The sequence below is a fragment of the Garra rufa genome, chromosome 24, assembly GCF_049309525.1.
Source record: "Garra rufa chromosome 24, GarRuf1.0, whole genome shotgun sequence".
Lineage (NCBI taxonomy): Eukaryota > Metazoa > Chordata > Actinopteri > Cypriniformes > Cyprinidae > Garra > Garra rufa.
Window position 1 is genome coordinate 4,130,970 of NC_133384.1, and position 20,976 is coordinate 4,151,945.

Below are 20,976 nucleotides of genomic sequence, written 5' to 3' on the forward strand. Positions count from 1 at the left end.
TTTAAAATGGCTAAAAAGGAATAGTTCACACATTAATGTGTGTAATGAACAAATCCATCATTAAGGTGTTTTAACTTCAAAACACCGCTTTTGTCCAAAACACCAGTCCATAATCTATAATAACACTTTCTCCAGTAAAAAATCCATCCCCTGCTGTCCTCTCACCACAAAATCCAGCAACATTTGTTTAAAAATGTAAAAGTCTCTTGGTCTGTGCATATTTCTCTTCTGATTCAGACAAAATGACCTTTTTAATGGAGAAAACAATATTATGGATAGGGGACTCATATTTTAGCTGGAAGCTATTGTTTGAAGTTAAAACATCTTAATGATGGATTTATTACATTCACTACAAAGGATCCATTGGTGAGCAAGGGGTGTAATGCTAAAAATAAACACATCTATACTTTGGATGGCCTTAAATGAGACTATTGTCAGCCAATTTTATTTTTGCGTGAACAGTGGGGGCGAGAATTTTGCCACAACAGTGAAAAGGAATTTCATTAAATTTATGACCCTGGGCAGACTTTTAGATGGCTGTACAAGATTTCTAATGTTCAAAGGGAACCTCACTGTTAATGGAGAACTGGATAGTCAGTTGCTTCCTCAAGTAAAATAAACAGAATGAGTCTGGAAGAAGGGGTAATTCACATCATTCTAATCTAGCCTCTTCAGCACATTGTAAATGACCGTCAAGTGAGGCAATGTTTGTTGTGAACCCGTGCATAGAGAACCTGGCCTAATATAGTGAATTGCAACGTGATCTCATGATAATTTGTATGTATTTTAGTAAAATGTGGTTCTGTAAAATATACATTTATTTACGTTTTTTCCAGACACTAAAACGTACAATACTGACATATTTACTGCATCTAAACGTACAAATACTTACGTATTTTTAGCATTTTAACTTACAATACTGATGTATTGACGACACCTAAAAACAAATCCTAATTAATATTGAAATCATGGCATTAATTTCATTATTGTTGTTGTTATTTTTAGTTGTCATACCAATGGGCTTATTTTTTCAATTGCATTATTAAACAGTTTAATCGTTTACTTAATATGAAATTATAACATTTCTTTCAGTTCTGTGTGATTTCTGCTGCCAGCACGTTTCCAAGAATAGGTCTACATAATGTTAGCAAGATTACACTTTAAAGGTGCCATAGAATGCATTGATACAATATTTTAAATTGTTCTCTGATATCTACATAGAAGGTATATGACATATGAAAAGGCAAAAATTCTCCAGAAACGGTTTTACAGGTCCATTTACAACACTAGGATTTGTCCCTAGAATGAAATGCTCTGTTATTATCTTATTTGGAAGGTTCATGAATGATAATGATGAGCTTTGCTCGGATTGGCTGTTTCACAGAGCGGCTCATTTCAGTAGCTTGCACATGGAGGAAAATATATTCATATAATTAATCACGGAGCTCGAGCCACTATTAAAGGATTAGTTCACTTTCATAACAACAACGTACAGATAATGTACTCACCCCCTTGTCATCCAAGATGTTCATGTCTTTCTTTCCTCAGTCGTAAAGAAATTATGTTTTTTTTTTTTTTGAGGAAAACATTTCAGGATTTCTCTCTTTATAATGGATATGGATGGCGCCCCGAAGTTTGAACTTCCGAAATGCAGTTTAAATGCACCTTAAATGCAGCTTCAAAAGGCTCTAAACAATCCCAGCCGATGAGGAAGGGTCTTATCTAGCGAAACGGTCGGTTATTTTGAAAAAAAAAAAAGGCAGTTTATTTACTTTTTAACTCCAAATGCTCATCTTGTCTCATCTCTGCGCAGCACATGCAATCTCTGTGTGATTCAGCTAAATACAGTTAGGGTACGTCTAAAAACTCCCGTCTCGTTTTCTTCCCTAACTTCAAAATGGCTTTAGATTGTTTCAAAAGTATGGACATAGGGTTTACAAAGTGGACATTCAAAGAAACTCAAACGCCCTTAACAAAAAAAGGTAAAAACTGCATTGTAGGACAATTTTGACATTGAAGACATAAACGAGATGGGAGTTTTTAGACGTACCCTAACTGCATTTACCAGAATCACACAGAGATCGCATGTGCTGCACAGAGATGAGACAAGACGAGCATTTGAGGTTAAAAAGTAAATAAATTGTCTTTTTTTAAAATAACTGATCGTTTCGCTAGATAAGACCCTCATACTACAGCGGCAGTACTTACCACATAAGTTTAGATGCTCAGGATCTGTAAATCATTCGCCATCATCCTCAAAGTCATCTCTCTGTTTATGTGGTAAGTGAAATCTTATGTACTGCAATGTAACATGCTACCGCTATTTGGCAGAGGTGGGACCAAGTCATTGTTTTGCAAGTCACAAGTAAGTCACGAGTCTTTGCATTCAAGTCTCAAGTCAAGTCCCGAGTCAAGCCAGACAAGTCCCAAGTCAAGTCCCAAGTCAAAACGAGCAAGTCCAAGTCGAGTTGCAAGTCCTCAACTTAAAGCTTCAAGTCCTAAACAAGTCACTATTGCTGTTTGCCCAAATTACTGTCTCTGTATTAATTACTACAGTAAATTTAATGTCAATAATAGTCTATATAGGTATAATTATAAAATATAGACTATAATAATCAGTGATGTTTTTTTTATCATTGTTTGTGATCAAATATAGGCCTAATTGAATTAATAATTTAAGTCCACTGTTTCATTTGTTAAATATTTAGTGACTTTAATAAATCAGCTGAGTCAAATAAAATATATAGCCTAAGTATAATATAAATATGTATAAATATTTGAAAGGTTTAGCCAATTATTAGGCTATTGTTGTTACTTATAATTATTATTATAAGTGGTTTATAGAGATTATGTATAATTTAAATGCGAAAGGGGCCGTTTATATGTCGCGTCCTTTGCACGCTCAGGTTCAAATTTCAAATGTTGACGCGCGGTATATGCGCGCTCTTTATGGAAGCGATGCGCTCGTTTTTTTCCAGGCGAGTCCGAGCCGCATAGAGATAAAAACATCTCACCACAGGTCTTGTGACAAGAACTTACCAAACAGCTTCATCCTTTTCCTTAATAACATTGAAAGAACTGCCAAGTTGGAGAAACAGCTTATCATAGCTGTACAGGAAAAAAACATTTTTAAATAAATTTAATAGCAGAGCTACTGCAAGCGATTTTTAATGCTGGAAATCAATTTATCCTTTACTAAAACTTCTGCCTCTTCATGGAGAGCGGGTCATGGTTGCTTGAAGCCCGGCTCACACTACAGGAGTTTTAGCCCGATTTTGCCCCGATTTTCCCCTCCCAAATGCGGTGTTTTATGAATATAAATTATAACGTGTGTGTGTATAGGCCTATAAATAAAATAATACATATGTATATAATTTTGAAACAAAAAATAAATGAGGCTCCAACATTATTAACAAAAGTGCGTGTTTATTTTAGTACTTCAGGCAGTCAAAAATCCAAAAATAAATCGAAGAAATAATATATTTAAATAAGAAAGTAGCCTAAATAACAATGTTAAATAGGCTATTAAACAAATTTCGTTGCAAAAAATGTCGTACGTCTCATCTACTGGCCCGAGTCCGACTGGAACCTGTCTTTTTTCTTTCTCTTCCCCATTACTGCTGTTTTTGATAGCAAAGTAATGACATTTATTTTCGTTTCTTTAGTTTATGAAGTTAATTTAGAGATATTTTTGGAACACTTTTTGTTTTTTTTTTGTTTGTTTTTTTAAGTAACGACCAATTGAGAACAGCGGCAGACAGATTAATTTAGCCTGCACAAGTCATCATGATTTTAAATTAAAATCCATATATATATATATATATATATATATATATATATATATATATATATATATATATATATATATATATATATATATATAGGCTAAATTAAAAAAAAAATAATCTACAAAGTTTCTCCGTATTTGCGTGCTGCAATCAGATTTCATATTCGGTTAGAATTTAAAACTCTTAGGCTGTAGTGAGAGCCGGTGTTCTAACATTTCATCGTACCTATCTTGACGCTAGTCACGCCACAGGAGCGCAAGCTGCAAGAGCGGCTTGGAAAGAAAGACAAAGCGGCCCGCCTATAGAGTTTTGCACGCGTTTTTAGGCTCGACATGTGAATGGTCCCTAAAAAACATTAAATATCCTTAACATTATGTGGATAAAAACATTACAAGCACTCACTTAGCGAGTCCCTCTCTGGCTCAGTGCCAAATGCTGCGCTAATCATACCAGTGTACTCTCCGAAGTTTTTCTTTAGAAGACTTGCCGAGTCACAGGGTTCAAGTCCAAGTCAAGTCTCGAGTCATTGCTGTCAAAGTCTAAGTCGAGTCGCAAGTCATCTTTGATTATGTCAAGTCAAGTCACAAGTCATCAAATTTGTGACTCGAGTCCGAGTCAAGTCTCGAGTCATTGACTCGAGTCCACAACTCTGCTATTTGGTATTTATTATACCAATCTGGGTATTTATTAATAACGATTTCTCAACACCCTTTTGAAAAAAAAAAAAAAAAGTAGCTGAAACCAGCCTAGGCTGGTTGGCTGGTTTAATTTGGAAGTAGCTGGTTTTAGCTGATCTCCCAGCCTGGCCAGGCTGGTCAGGCTGGGAAACTGTCCAAAGCCCCTCTAAAACCGGCCTGCTGACCAGTTATGACCAGCTAAAACCAGCCTAGTTGACCAGCTAAAACCAGCCAACCAGCCTAGGTCTTTTTTTTCTTTTCAGCAGGGTTCCGCCAGAGAGGACTGTGGCTGCAAATGCATCGTCATTTGGATCACTTTTTGGTACAGCTGTTGACATTTTTTGCAATAGATAAATGATAATGATTAGAAGTGGGATTAGCGACTATAAAAAAAATATTTGTATGCTACATTGTTACTAAAATGCATATTTTGGTTAGTTACGTTTTATGTCCTTTTATATTCGCTATAAAATGGGTAGGTTTTGGGTTTGGGGGTAGGTTAAGGGGGCTAAAAATCTAAAAGGCGTATTGATAAAATGATAAAAAGGCATTGATACAAATATCTTTGTCACAAGGAGGGTCAGACTGAGACGTGCGGATCCATTTGCAGCATTTATTGAGAATCGTCAACATGCAGGAATAATCACCAGAAAACAGGAACAACGTAGGTAATCCGGGAAACAGTTCGATAGACAGGGAATGGTCGCAATGGCAGGAAGCAGGAATCGTCAACGGGGTACACAGTCCAGAGTCATACACAGAGAAACCAACACAGAGATAAACGCTTAGAATTACGACCATAGGAACAATAAGACTTCGCAAGGTGGCTGTGTGTGTGAGTGGCTTAAATGCATGTGGGTAAATTTGAAACAGGTGTGTGCAGCAATCAGTTCAGTGGAAAACGAGGAACAGATGTGTGCAGTGATTAGAGCAGTGGCTTGTGGGAAATGAAGTCCATGATGTGTGGTGCAAGAGTTCATAATGACAGGATAGACCAGATACGTGACAGAGCCCCTCCCCAAGGAGCGGCTTCCAGACGCTCTAACCACCTAATACAACCTGGAGGGTGGTGGAGCGGAGGCGGAACAGGGGGAGGGATGGAGGGCCAGGTCCATGTAGGGGTACTGGAACCACGAACTGAGGCGGAGCCGACGGAGGGAGAAGCCATGGCAGAGGAAGGGTTGGCTCCTGCATGGGGCCGACCGACGGAGGTGGAGCCGGTGGAGCCCGAGGCGGAACCGGAGAGTCGATGGTCCTGGGCGACACAGAGGATCCGGAGGGCCAAGGCGGAACCCAAGGCTCTGGCGACCCCGGCGGAGATGGAGGTCCGGAGGTACGCAGCGGAGCCGGAGTGACAGAGGATCGAGGCTGTGCCCACGGGAGGGAGGAGGTCCACAGAGCCGGCAGGACGGAGTGACGAGGCGCAGCCGGAGGAGTAGAGTCCAGAGGCGAAGGTGGGGCGACGACTGACCGGGGCGGAGCCGGAGAGACGATGGAGCCCGGAGGAGCTGGTGGGCCGACGGCCGACAACGGAGACGAGGGAGCACAGAGCCGGGGTGGAGCCGCAGGGTCGGAGGGCCGAGGTGGAGTCCAGGACTCTGAGACTGGAGGTGATGGTGAGGGATCCTTCAGTCTGGACACCGATGGAGACTGGCAGTCCCACGGCAAGTCCTCTGCACCGAAGGTGGGATGTGGGTGAGCAGAGGGACTGTCAGGAGACAGAGGTGGCGGGACTGGAGCAGCAGGGAGGGTGGGTGGGAACAGTCCATGCATGAGCTCCGTGACCAGAACCGGGCAGACAGGAATCTCAGGACGACTGGATGGAACCAGCGGAGTCTCTGGAAGGCTGGGCGGAACCAGCGGAGGCTCTGGAAGGCTGGGCTGAACCAGCGGAGTCTCTGGAAGGCAGGGCTGAACCAGCGGAGTCTCTGGAAGGCTGGGCGGAACCAGCGGAGTCTCTGGAAGGCTGGGCGGAACCAGCGGAGTCTCTGGAAGGCTGGGCGGAACCAGCGGAGTCTCTGGAAGGCTGGGCGGAACCAGCGGAGGCTCTGGAAGACTGGGCGGAACCAGCGGAGTCTCTGGAAGGCTGGGCGGAACCAGCGGAGTCTCTGGAAGGCTGGGCGGAACCAGCGGAGTCTCTGGAAGGCTGGGCGGAACCAGCGGAGTCTCTGGAAGGCTGGGCGGAACCAGCGGAGGCTCTGGAAGACTGGGCTGAACCAGCGGAGGCTCTGGAAGGCTGGGCTGAACCAGCGGAGGCTCTGGAAGGCTGGGCTGAACCAGCGGAGGTTCTGGAAGGCTGGGCGGAACCAGCGGAGTCTCTGGAAGGCTGGGCGGAACCAGCGGAGTCTCTGGAAGGCTGGGCGGAACCAGCGGAGTCTCTGGACGACGCTCTTGTGAAGCGGGCTCTGGACGACGCTCTTGTGAAGCGGGCTCTGGAGAACTGGACGACCCCAGCGGAGATTCAGGAGGGCTGGGCGTCTCCAGCGGAGACTCTGGAAGAGCAGGCTCTGAGCGAGCGGTCACTGGAGGGCGCTCTGGCGGCGCAGTCACTGGAGGGCGCTCTGGCGGCGCAGTCACTGGAGGGCGCTCTGGCGGCGCAGTCACTGATTTGATGGTAGCCATCTTGTGCCATGGCTGTGGAAGGGGGCCCATCTTGAGAGCAGACTCTGGAAGGGCAGCCATTTTGCGAACAGAGTCTAGAAGGGAGGTCATCTTGTCAAGAGACTCTAGGAGGGAGGCCATCTTGCTTACAGACTCATGCGGGTCCATATTGTGATGCTGGAGAATAAAGCTGCTGGATCCTTGTAATGGCGAAGTCTTCTGTCACAAGGAGGGTCAGACTGAGACGTGCGGATCCATTTGCAGCATTTATTGAGAATCGTCAACATGCAGGAATAATCACCAGAAAACAGGAACAACGTAGGTAATCCGGGAAACAGTTCGATAGACAGGGAATGGTCGCAATGGCAGGAAGCAGGAATCGTCAACGGGGTACACAGTCCAGAGTCATACACAGAGAAACCAACACAGAGATAAACGCTTAGAATTACGACCATAGGAACAATAAGACTTCGCAAGGTGGCTGTGTGTGTGAGTGGCTTAAATGCATGTGGGTAAATTTGAAACAGGTGTGTGCAGCAATCAGTTCAGTGGAAAACGAGGAACAGATGTGTGCAGTGATTAGAGCAGTGGCTTGTGGGAAATGAAGTCCATGATGTGTGGTGCAAGAGTTCATAATGACAGGATAGACCAGATACGTGACAATCTTAATGAAATAAAAGATACATAAAATTGTTTAAGATTCTTAGGTAAAAATATGTAGCTATTTGTACATTTTAAATGTTGAAATATGTTTTAGCACCAATAAAAGCGTACAAAAATTTACGTTATGTGCCTGTAAACCTATGAATTGGAATTCCATATATCATACTGAATAGAGAGTGATTCTGAAAACAGCTCTACAAAACAACATTGAACATCACCTGGCTAAATTTGAGTATGAGAGCCCTCTAGAGGATTAGGTAACTTCATAGACTGTTTATTACATAGTAATACTAACAATGTCCTACAAATCAATGTTTTCCATTTCACTTCTAGCCTCTGTGGCCTGACAGTGAAATCTAATAATGGCTAAGTATTTGGGCGTCCACATTGAAAAGACAGGCCTTTTGGAAATAGGCCATATCAGATTGTCATGGGGACTGAGCTTTGCTCTGGTGTCACTAAAGTGTTTAGACAGTCTCTGTAGCCAGCAAACCACTACACCACAAACAGAAAAAAAGAGAGTTCAGAAGTCCAGTGTTCAGTCAAACGATAGTGAATAGCACACTATTTAAACCTGCAGGCTTTGCATTTCTATTATTAACTTTAAAATTTGGCTTAAGAAGATGACATAAAGTAGATGCTTAACAGACATAATGTATCAGAAAATATCAAACGGAATGATAAGTGAAAAACTATAATGGCAAACATTATTCAACTGCAGACTGCAGAATCTGATTACCATTTTTCCTTTTGAAGACCAAGGTATGGATATCCCAGTGAATGTTCTTCAGTTCATTCATGTGAAATAGAAAAGAGAATGACTGGGTGAGGCACAAATGGTTTCAATAAATAGTCTGAGAGGCATAAAGTCATGTTTTGGCAGCTTTCAAGACTGTGGTCTCATAACTGTGGTACGGAAAGCAGAGCTGTGGATTTGGAGGATGTGTATTATAAAAGCAGATCTTATTAAAATGTTTACACCACAGGACCCCAATACACTCAAGATGAAAGAATAATCGCATGGGAAACAAAAGAAGTTATGTCGATTGAAACCAGTGTAGTCCTGCCTAAAGTAATTGAAGGGAAATATTTATATCTATCTTGCCGAGTTTCTAGCTGCTTATTGTTCAGAAAAAAGCAATGTCATAAAATATCATATTATGTGCTATTATACAACAAAAGCTAGTTCATAGTGTTCCTGTGTAATCATCTTTTGTTAATCCTGGAAGAACATTTCTGTCAAGCAAGTGTAACAGGTTTTATTTTTAGAATTTTGCAGTAATGCACTAAGGGCAGGGCACACCTATTGGCGTTGGCACATAGTTTTATTGCTCACACCTGTGACTTCTCGAGTGCATGTTAAGCCTCCGTGGTCGGAGACCATTCTCTTCAGTTAATCTCTTGTTTGCCTTCCCCTGGAGAGTGTGTGCGTGAAGTGACGAGCACCGTTCGCAAAGTCTGCTCTAGTCTACGAAATTCACCAAGGAGGTAAGAAGTCTATCTGTGGGTTTTAAAGAAGAGTTCGTTTTTAAAATCCCTCATCTGTCTTATATTTGTATTTTAGGTGTGGCCTGAAGGTGCTAGCTGTTGTTTCTTATCCTGTATTTGTGGCTATTCTTTAAATTTGTCTCATCTACCGCTGCCCTTGGCTGTGTTTACTCATCGTGGGCATTTCAGGAAATGTTACGGTGTCACTACTTTTGTGCACAGCTGACGGCGTTACCGTCACCATTTTGATCCTGGTCTAGCATCTATAGATATTCAATTCAATTTAATTGATCATTACATTACATTGTGAACTTACCTCTTATGTGATTCTTTCAGTTTGTTTCCTATGAAAATATCCTATGAAATTATAAAGAATGAGCTGTAATATTGACGCTGAATTGAAGGGGAGTTTGTATTGATTTTTATTGGTTTGATTTGTCACTTGCTTTAATCATTTTTATACACTGATTTGCCGTGGAGTGTCCCCTGTATTCTGGTGTTATTTATTGCGGTCTCTTTGTGACTGTGGGTATTTAATTGGTAATTGTGCACATAGACATTGAGGGTTCTTGGGAGGGGCCCCTCCCCTGTCTTGCCCCTCCCCTGTTTTAAAGCACTTTAGAAGAACACACACCAACACTACATTTGAGCGGGTGAGGTGAAGCATGGGGTCTTTTTTTTCTTTTCACACCTCTGTTCTCTGTTCTCTGTCCGGGGCCAGAGGCTGTGAGGATGAGCTGGCTATCCAGTCGGGGTCTGGGCTGGTGGTCTTCTCTGCTGCTGCGGGGACCGGGGTGGTCTTCCTGTCTCCACGCCAGAGTGAAGGGGGTTCAGTTCCTGGGTCCGGCGCTGATCGCCCTTCTGGGGGTAGTGGTGCCTGGATCTCAGGCCCCCCCACCCCACCATGCCCTGGAGGATGCCCCTGGCGGCCGGTGCATTGGTCGTTTCTTGTTCCGGGGCGGGATGCTCGGGTGAGCGCTGGCCTGCTCTCGGCGGTCGCTTGGCCGCAGGGGCCGGTCTGCCCTGGTGTGGCCGGCTGCCGGCGGAGCCTGCGGGCTTGCCGCCGTGGCCCCCCTGGGCCGTCTGCATTGTGGCTGCCGGATGACCTTCTCTGGGCTCTCCTCTGCCCTTTTCTGGGTGGGGGCCACGGTTGTCCCTGCGGTGGTTCTCCTGGGACTCCGGTGCCCTGGGGGGCTTCTGGATGTTTGGGGCCTGGGTCTCCTCCATGTCTGCTTCATGCCTTGCGGGACGGGGCTGTGGTTTCCCACACACACTATTAAACATTTACATGGAGGAACCTTATGAACACAAGTGCGCTCACACACACAGGTGTGTACACACAAGCATTCACATTGGTGTAAAAACAGGAGCTCACAGACACATAAAAAAAAAAAAAAAAAAAAAAGTGGAAGTGATGTTTTCAGCGCCGACAGACTGATCCAAAAATATATATATTGGTAATTGTGATGAGACCATTTTAAGACTTTTTAATATTGAGTATACCATGGTGTGAATTAATAAATGTGTATCTTTGTGTAAGTCACAACTGTGTCTTGAATCAAAAACGAACGGACTCTGCTATGGAGCTCGGTGTCCAGAGCTCCCCAATAAGGACACTGGTTCCACTGGGCTACGCGGATGGTACATTTGGCGGCGAACAACTTGTGGTATGTGTAAAAGTGGGAACCTCCGAATGACAGCGCGAGCTCGGCGACTATTGTGAGATAGTCGCTGAGCTCGCGTCTCCTATGGGAAAAGGCATTGCAGATGACTTCTGCGTAACGGGTGAAGGCAATGGTAAACTCGGCAAATGACAGAATGCGTGACTGGGCGGGTGCTGAATTTTTTAAAGTGACTGAGAAATCGCCACAGTTGATTTGGCGATCGGCGGGTGAGGGTAAGATTGGTGACAAGAGGGTGAACAACATCCACACCTGCTAGTATCTGGGTCCTGATGGAGTTGGGAACTGGGGGAGGTTCCTGCGCTAAAGCGTTTGGCGGGGCTGGAAGGGGTGTGGCTGAGGCCAATGAGAAGGGAGGACGGGCCTGAGGAGGAAGGAAAGTGGCTGCGGGGACTGATAGAGGCGGTAAGCCTGAGCTGCGGCCGTCTCCTGGAACGGAAAAGAGAGGGGGGGAAAGAGGGGGAATGGGGGGCACCGGTGCTTGTGGCATGAGCGGGGGAATGCTCGTGCTATGAGCGGAAGGCGGTGCTGCGGGCCATGGGAAGGGGAGAGAAAGGAGAGGCAAAAGTTGCGGACGGGAATCAGCCGCTGGAGTGGGCGAGCTCGTGCTACTGCGGCGACTTGTAGAGGCGATGGCCGGCTCTCTGTCGGCATGAGCAGCGAGCTCCCGCTTTGGAGATCGAGCAGGATGGCAGTGGCTGGTGACTGTGGTATCCGGGGCGTGGCCCGAGCTCGGTGACGGCCTTCTGCTGCGTCCTGATGTGGAGTAGGGGGCACTGCGGCCCAAGCGCGCTCTGCCTGAGGCCCTGGAAGGAGGAGTAGATTTAGGCTTTTCCTGTAGTTGGAGAGATGAATAGAGGGCAAGGAGATCCGCCTTAGAGGAACGGCGTTGAAAAACGACGCCAGCGCTGGTGAGCGCCTTGCGGAGCTCGGCTACAGTCCATTTTTCCTTGGCTGGGGCGCCGGAGAAGGCTGAAGCGTAAGAGGATGCTGGGGAAGATGCCCGACATCTGGAAGGTGGTGGAGACGGCGTAAGCTGGCGTCTCGGAGTGCGAGCAGCGGCGGTGCGTGAGGGCCTGCGGCCCCGTGATGCAGGCGCGGGCTCGATTGGTGGATCCTGCGGAGCGCTGGTGGCCTGAGCGGCGACCTGGATGGAGGCTGGAGGAGCTGCAGGATTGCCTGTATCTGAAGAATAATCCTCGGAGGATGAGTGAATCTCGGACATATTACGGCGATTGGGAATGCCAATGCTGAAAATCGAAGATAAGAGAAGGTAGGACTGCTTGGCTATTTAAAGGGACTGTAGTGATTAGATAGGGAGTGTGATTGCTGATGGAGAATTGGCCGTGTTAATTATCTGCGCGAGCTCCTCCCGAAATTTGTTAACAAAACATCACTTATTATAGTGTCCAAATGACACAATTTAAGTGAATCTCTACAAAACATGTCACCACAGTATTCAAATTTAGAAACATTATAAATTAACAAAATAAAGCATGTTTTGAAAACATTAAAAGAACAGTTCACTCAAGAATGAAAATTGAATCATAAAGCATCTTTGTTGTGCAAAAAAAAAAAAAGCTTGTTGTAGCATTTGCTTATTTGGGGAGAAACCTAGCCAGGTTTTGTAAGATGTATCAAAATAACATTTACAAGGGCCATTATGAAACAATCATGTTCATTCCTAATAAACAATCTGTTCCCACACTCACAGACAGTGAGAGAGTATGTGTTTAGGCCTGGAGAGACAGATAGAGATAGAAAGGAACAGAGAGAAATGTATACTCTTGAACTGGCTCTAGGAAGGGGTGGTGTGTATGGACGCTGTAAAAAGAGCATCAACTCATCAAGATGGCCTTGGACAACTTCAAAAGAGACATTTGCAAAAGAGGAATTCAACTGTGAATTTCCACAATAGCTTTACTATTATTTTGGCAAATGTAGCCTGAGACTGAAACAAATACTATTGAATTTCAAAGGTTATGCAAGATATCTAGGGTTTCTCGGTTTTATGCCAAAGAAAGCATCATGTCGTCCATGAGATCTGGGATACGCCAAACAAACACTTTGAATATTTGCTATGAATTTTACAAGCTAATCACATGCCTTCACAGATGCTGCTAAAAGCCCAAGTGTTTACCAAGGACAAGCTATAAAAGAAATGTGAAGGTCAGAAGCAAAAAAGAGTGAAAGAAAAACACTGCAGACATTTTTAGCATCGCTTTGCGAATGTGTATTGTGATGGAAACTGGGCTGGAGCGAATCAATATTTTAAGAGTCCTGAGACTGTTGTTACACTTTGTGCTGCTGGACAGAATCAAGTATTCTATGCATTCAAGAGAAATAGTTTCTATATATCAGAATTGTTCCCTAGTAAGTCCTATTCTGCCTTATGTGATTTACAGTCACAAACACAAGTATGAGGAATTTTGAAAAATCATATTTTTAGTTTACAGTAATGTGCTTACAGTTGAAGACAGATGTTGCAGAATAAACATTAAAGCCCAAAAATGAAAATTATGTCATTAATTACTCACTCTCATGTTGTTCCTAACCTGTAAAACCTTATGTTCGTCTTCTTAACACACATTAAGGTTGTGTTCACACTTGTCATGTTTCATTCAAATAAAACAAATTCTCGTGCGATTGTTCTGTTAGTGCCGTTCATTTGAGTAAGTGTGAATGCTGCCATCTGAACCCTGGTGCTCACCAAACAAGCGGACAGAGACCGCTAAAAAGATGGGTCTCGGTCCACTTCCAAATTAACTCTGGTGCGGTTCAAATGAAATATGAACACAAAACTGACCAAATACTTCTAAACAAACCAAGAACAGGAAGTAAAGGTTGTGAACGTATCACTATGCCTTAGGTTCGGTATCTTTAGGTTTACTGTCAAAAATGCCAGTGTGAACGCTAAGTGGACCAAATGTATCATTTTCCTTTTGGTCCAAACCAAACTACAAGTGTGAACCCACGTTTAAGGTCCAGAAAGGCAGCTCGTAGCTTCATAAAATTACTATTGAATCACTGATGTTACATGGACTATTTTGTTGATGTTCTTAGTACCTTTCTAGGCCTTAAACGTGGAAGGACCCTTGCTGTCTATGGAGAGTCAGAGATCTCTTGGATTTTATCAAAAATATCTTAATTTGTGTTCCAAAGACGAGCAAAGGTCTTATACTTGTTTGGAACAACATGAGGGTGAGTAATTAATGAATTTTTATGAATAAGAATTTTTATTTTGCAGTGAACTAACCCTTTATATTGGTAACACAAGGTCAGTAACTGTCTTGAAATATCAGAAAGAAAAAAAAGTTAATTTGAAAGTTAAAAATAAGTTAAAATGTTATATGCAACTGCTTAAAAAGAATTAATGACATTTATACTTACAGTTTTTCTCAATTGCTTAAACACATTTCTTGAAATTATGCCTCTTATTTGCGAAACTCTAAACACAAATCCACAACTCCTAACTCATTTCCCCAAACTTCCTATACTGAGGTCAAAATGAAGCTCTCCACTCAAAACAATTCAATCTTGCTGAAAAACCAAACTTTGCTTTCAGACATGACATACAAATCCTCAAAAACACTCACACTACAACACAGTTTTACACACTGATGAGATAAATTCAAAACAATACTACAAAAACAATACAAATAAAAAAAAAAATCACATGATGAACACAACAAATCTATTCCTTTGCAAGTGTTTTATTCCTTAATTTATTGTACTGTAGAGTACAGTACAAAACAGCAAAAAACAACAAAATAATTATTCTGCCCAGCATCCTGTCTTTGGTCTGGGACAGGCCAAAGAACCTCTTCAGCATCACAGGCTAAATTAGCCCTGGCCAGGAGCAGGGGTATAATCCTCTTGCATGCCTGATCCAACCCTGGCACTCATCAACTAAAATATATGAGACTGCTTGTCTTCTTGCCCTTGCTCTTCCTCTGTCTCTTCCATGTTGTTGTCGTCATCGTCCTCCTTCTCCTCCTCCTCTTCCTCTTTCACCTCCTACTCTTCCTCTTCAAAATTACACATTACTGTATGTGGGATATTGATTGAAAAAGACTGGATAGGATTCACAGTTACACTTGTACTAGTGGTCTGACAAAAAATAAAAAAATAAAATAAAAGCACACAGCGTCATTGTGAAACAGAAAAAAAAAAGAAATATGGGCACAAAGGTGAAAATAAAAATAAGAAAGTCCACTGTCAGAATTTGTAACTCCTGTGTTGTCCTCTGTCTATATGCTTTCCAATGGAAGGTTCATGAGATGTACCTTTGATCTATTTCAGAGAACTGCTTTATCATTGGTTGATCTATATTATCTTCATTAGTGAAAGTCAAGATTCACTTGAATAATTCATGGCAAATTTACAAAAAGTCTAATAGAAATGTGTAGAATATATGATTGACAGTTTAGGACAACTAGATCAAAAATTTTGCATTTAGGTAATGATTTATACGATGAGCTAATGACTTGATGTTTTGAGGGGTAAGACTATTGCACAGAGAACTACAGTATATAATACATTTTGAGCAACATGACAATAGCAACTGATAATGTAGGAAACTGCAGACAAATGTATATTTCATTTCTGATCTGAGAAATGCACCAAAGTGACTGAGAAAAACTTTTATCCTTTTATCTCCATCGAAGGTTCTGATTGGTGTGTGCTAAATTTTGACTCCTAGTGTTTCCAGTTGGGTAATTGTGTGCTAATTGAGCTCAAACTTCGCAGACTTGAGTGAACAATATTGAATGCTTGTGCTTTCTAAATGACCTCATGGTGTAAGCACTGAGAAATGTAGGGATTTGTGTGTAGAGTTTTGAAGTAACAGTTCACCAAATATAACTCATGTGTCAAAGCAGGGAATAGTGTTTATAGTTTAGGGAAATGAGTGTGCTTTTTCAAAAATGGCATTATAGTTTTGAAATTTTAGTTCAAAAGACTGGTTATAGTGTTTTAGCAATTGAGAAAAACTGTAATATTTATTCATGATAAGAATTTATAATTCATGATATTTATATGAGTAAGATAACAACACAACAGTAAGTGTTTGAAATGAATGAGTGAAAATTCTACGAATGAAAATGAGCACAGCATGAACAAATAGTCTTGTTGCCGTTTCTGACATGCACCAGCAAGCATGTGGAGTTGTCACGGCAACCAGATACATTGCATGCAGATTTCCTATGAAGGCTGGACTGAAAAGGTCACTAGAAGCATAGAAATTTTTAAGTAGAAGACTTATTCGTTCAGATGTACATATTAGCACATCCTCAACGTCAGTTACCACAGATCCTTGATTTGTTTCACTCTCTAGCTATAAAATGATCAAGGCTGCCAGTATGGAATAAAAGGCTTGGATACAATTTGCCTTCTTGGGACCCCAAACAAGAGTGTTTTACAACAGCCACATACAGCACTTATCATGTGAACATCTGCACCAGCTGGAGAGCAGCCTACTGGTGTGCAGTGAAGCCTGCAGTCTTCTGCTGGAGGCAGTGCCTCCTCTTCTGGTGTGTGAAGAGCTTTTAATGGCAGATGAGACTGGTCTGTGAATGTCTGTGTGAAATATCTCTGATTTCATAAGTCAGAAGAGAATCAGTGATGCTTAAACTCTATATCAGTGGTTCTTAGCTGGTGGGGTATGGGCTGTAAATGGATCACTGGCCTATTCTTATGGTGGGTAAAAATGCTAAATGCAACTAATTGTCAGGGTTTTGTATTCTGTGTCTTTTCCTATGTTTCTGTTCCCGTTTCCTTTTATGGTCATGTTTCCATTTCCTGTTCAGTTAATGTGATCCCAGTTGTGTCTTGTTAATTATCATTTGTTATGTATTTCAGCCCAGTGTCTCTAGTGTCCTGTGTTCGGCTTTTGATGCCTTTCTGTGCTCCTTTGTCCAGCCTACCCTGTATTGCCTTTTGGTTTTGTTTTATTAAAAGACTATTATTTACGTCTCTTTGTCCCTTTCTCCTTCGCCTTGGCAGAACGTGACAGAATGCTAAACCAAACCAAATTGAACTGGGCTGAGAACTACCCATTGGACTTCCTGCAGGAGGGAAGACCTTTGGAGCAGTATGTGGAAGAATTTTTGAGCGTTTTACATCTGGTGAGCTGGAGTGATTCAATGATTAACGGATGGGACAAAATGATGATTGGTTGTTTTGTTTCTTGACTCCTGACGATTGGAGTCAGTTCCACCATGGCTTCCTGGAATGCCTGATTCACCATGGCTCCCTGAACTGCCTGATCCGCCATGGCCCCCTGAGCTCCCTGACCCGCCATGGTCTCCTGAACTGTCTGCTCCGTCATCATGGCCCCCCGAGCTCCCTGACCCACCATTGCTCCCTGAGCTCCTTGATTCGCCTGATTCTCAGGTACTAGCCTCCAGGGCGTCCACCCACCCACCCTGGTAGATATATTACAACGCGGGACACACCTTCCGGGAGGGGGGAGTAATGTCAAGGTTTTGGACTTGTTTTCTGTGTCTTTTCCTTTATTTCTGTTCCCTTTTTCCTTTTATGGTCATGTTTCCTGTTGCTGTTTAGTTAATTTGATCCCAGGTGTGCCTTGTTAATTTTCTCATTTGTTATGTATTTAAGCCCAGTGTTTCTAGTGTCCTGTGTTTGGCATTTGATGTCTTTCTGTGCTCCTTTGTGTTTCTGCCTGCCCTGTGTTGCCTTTTGGTTTTATTTTATTAAGTCTATTATTTTGTCAAGTTTACTTTTACATCTCCTTGTCCCTCTCTCCTTCGCCTTGGTGAAACATGACACGTTGATTTTGAAAAGAAATACAATAAGTAGGCTCACAAATTTTTAAAAGGGTGAAGAAAACACTTTCACACTACAGTGTCGGAAGGATGACAGAAATGTGGAGCAGCTTAAACAGTCTTTTAATAAGCGCAACACAGGTAATCCAAATCATAAACAAGAGCAAACACGTACATAATGTAGACCCAACAAAGGAGAAATGTACAAACTGGAACAGTCAGCTGAGGAGAAACACTCACATGATAACCTGTGATTGTCACAAGGGTAAATTTAGGTTATAGATCCAATATGTTCAAACAATCAACAACTGACCAAGCCAAATCTAAAAAACAAAAACAGTATATTTCTGGTGGAGATCCTGACTGTAGTCAGTTATTATGGGATTTACCCCTCTATTAAGACCCACACCCTTTACTAACAGCCAAAATGGCTTCTAAAATAGCCCAGACAAAGGATGTTATGCACAACAACAAAGTAAAACATATTTTCCCCAGAACAAAAGTCCCATTATAATAAAGTTGCCTATTTGTTGCATATCGAATCTCTTGTTTACAATGTGGTTACACTTTGTTGAACGTAATAAAAGCATTTGCACACAAGCAGAGCTCAGATCTCAGAATTGAATAGGTTTTGATACACTGTTGGAAAAACAAATGCTAAAATTGAACCTTTAGGGGTAGAACCGCTTGTCACTGGCACAGTACCCTCAAAGGGACACCATATTACTATTTTAAGGATACGTATTACTACACTAAGGTACTAATATGGACCCTTTAGGTGTAAAGAAGGTACACAGATAGCTCTTTGAAGGTACTGAGGAAAGCTGTTGTACCCCTAAAGATTTTTTTGACAGAGTATGTTTAGAGAGAATTAGTGTCCACACACATTTTCAGCTGTGTTAGTTCATTCATTTTTCTATAGGGAATTTAAAAAAAGGCTTTCAAGCATTATAAGCCATGAACCAAACCAACCAGATACAAGGTGAATCAAAACATGGCAAACTTTTATTTGAGGCAAAAATCCATTTGGAAATCAGACAAAAAGACAGCAATACAAATACAGACTGTGTTCAGCTTTAATGATGAAAAAGAACTACAATCCAGCAAAGCATTGTCAATACCCCCAAAAAATAGAGCTATTCATTTTAAGGTATTGATTACATCTAGAAAAATAATAATAATAAAAAATAATAATAATAATATGTATAATAATAATAATAATAATAATAATATGTAAATGTATAATTACATTTACTGCAAATATATGCACATATTTAAGCTGTTCTCAGCTAAAGGAATTTTTTTTTTAAGACAACAAGATTTTACAGAACATTTTATATTTTCTTTTTCTTTTTTTTTTTTTTTTGGACTTCCAAACTAGTCTTCTATTTTTCCAGGAACGTGTTGGAAACCTGTCAGTAATAACATTTTAAAATATTTTGTAACCTTGATTGCGTCTCTTGTAGAAATTTGACGGATTTCACATATCATAGCATGCATGGTCCAAGATGCTTGTTTTATGCTAATCTAAAATCTACAACTAACAACTACAAGTTTGATCCTTTTTCTTTTTTGTCTTTTATGTCATTTCCCTTTTTCAGCCCAAAATACTTGTCAATCATGCAGCAATAGCTTTCTGGTGAAGCTAGATAACCAAGGAAGCTTTTGTGATGAAGTCTTTATTTCAATATTTGCTACTGTAAATGACTACTTACAAAAACCGTCCATAAGTAGAAAGTCCCAAAATGAAAGTCCTGTCATCATTGACTCACCCTCAAGTTGTTTCAAACTTGTATGAGTTTCTAAAGAATGTTGGTAACCAAAAAAATGCTGGTAGCCAACGACTGAAAAAATACTCTGGAAGTCAATGGCTTTGGTCAGCTGTATGGTTACCAACATTCCTCAAAATGTTTTTATGTTCAACAGTGAACTATCCCTTTAACATGCATGCTTTCTAGGTTTATCAGGTGTCACAAGGGCTTCGCTGGACAAACAGTGTCGAAAGATGAGGCCGATATGGCAAGAAAAAAGAAAGTCAGAGCTCATCTCTCTGCTGTTTAACTATAAACAGATCCAATTCAAATAGCCTAGAAGAGACAACACAGCTGGCTGAAAGCTCATCAGGCAATGTCCCCTGCTGATTGATGACCTTTCCATCGCAACAGGAGCCACCATGGAAGATCAGCAATTTGCTAAGAGAACCTTTAGCACAGTGTCCTTAGCACATATATGTGCAATTACAGGACTAATTTGGGTAGAGCACTGATGCCTGCTAGAAAATCTATTTTAGGCTAGTTGATCTGTAATATATTATCTCAATGTAATCACAATGGTGTCACAGCACAGAGGGAGGCAGAGACGGAGGTGAATGTATAAGATAAAAGGTAAGTTTATTAACAGGTTTGGTAAGTATATTGAAGCAGGTATTGAGGTAAGAGTTCTTATCTGAGATGTCCAGCGTTCAGGTAAGTAATTCCAACTATGGAACCAGGAAACCATAGAGTCCACGGGAAGAGCATGCAGGGGTGTGATCGGTAGATCAGACAACGAGGAATGAATCTGTCCGGGTATATATAGGGGAGCTGATTGGATCCAGGTGAGTAATTAGTAATCAGGTGACAGTGAACGTGTGTGTGTCTCTTCAGGGGGCGTGGTTGGTGGATCTTGCTGTGGTAGAACTCTGACAAATGGAGGATTCATATTTAAATAGTATTTGTTGTGGCTTAATATTCACAGACACTAGTCCATATCACATTTTGACTTATGTGTACTGACCTACTTTTGATGTATCTATCCGAAATTGAGCAAATCCTATGACATTCCATGCTATGGGGAAAGTGGGGTAAGTTGACCCACCCCCTATACCTTGCTGTACACATTTACTGTCACGTGACCATGTATTTTGGAACTACTCATCCTTTATGCCAGACTGCGAAAAGGAGAAACACTTTGAAAGAGTGTAGGCACCCATTTACTTTAAAAACTTTTTTTTTTTTTTTTGCTGGTCAAAGTATAATTTTCTAAATAACACGTGCAATGGCTGTTACATCAAAGCAAAATCATCCAGGTCTAAAAATTATTATGATGCATATAGGTGATTTAGCAACATATGAAACCATGCAAACCATTTAGCTAAATATTACCTTTATATATATATATATATATATATATATATATATATATATATTAGGGGTGGGCATAGATTAATTTTTTTAATCTAGGTTAATCTAGATTAAATCTTGGAATTAATCTAGATTAATCTAGATTAAAATGGCTAATTTGAATTCTGCTG

At 41.6% G+C, this 20,976-nt stretch overlaps 1 protein-coding gene across 2 annotated transcripts in view; it reads left to right on the plus strand.

Moving 5' to 3' along the window:
• Nucleotides 1–9,076: 9,076 nt before the first annotated feature.
• Nucleotides 9,077–20,976, plus strand: part of LOC141300793 (NXPE family member 3-like) — a 27,392-nt gene continuing 15,492 nt past the window's right edge. Inside the window, exon 1 of one of the 2 annotated variants that reach the window (XM_073831086.1) lies at nucleotides 9,077–9,217. The gene's annotated coding sequence lies outside the window, so the exon portion shown is untranslated. The remainder of the gene's footprint in view (nucleotides 9,218–20,976) is intronic. The other variant, XM_073831087.1, reaches the window with a different exon arrangement.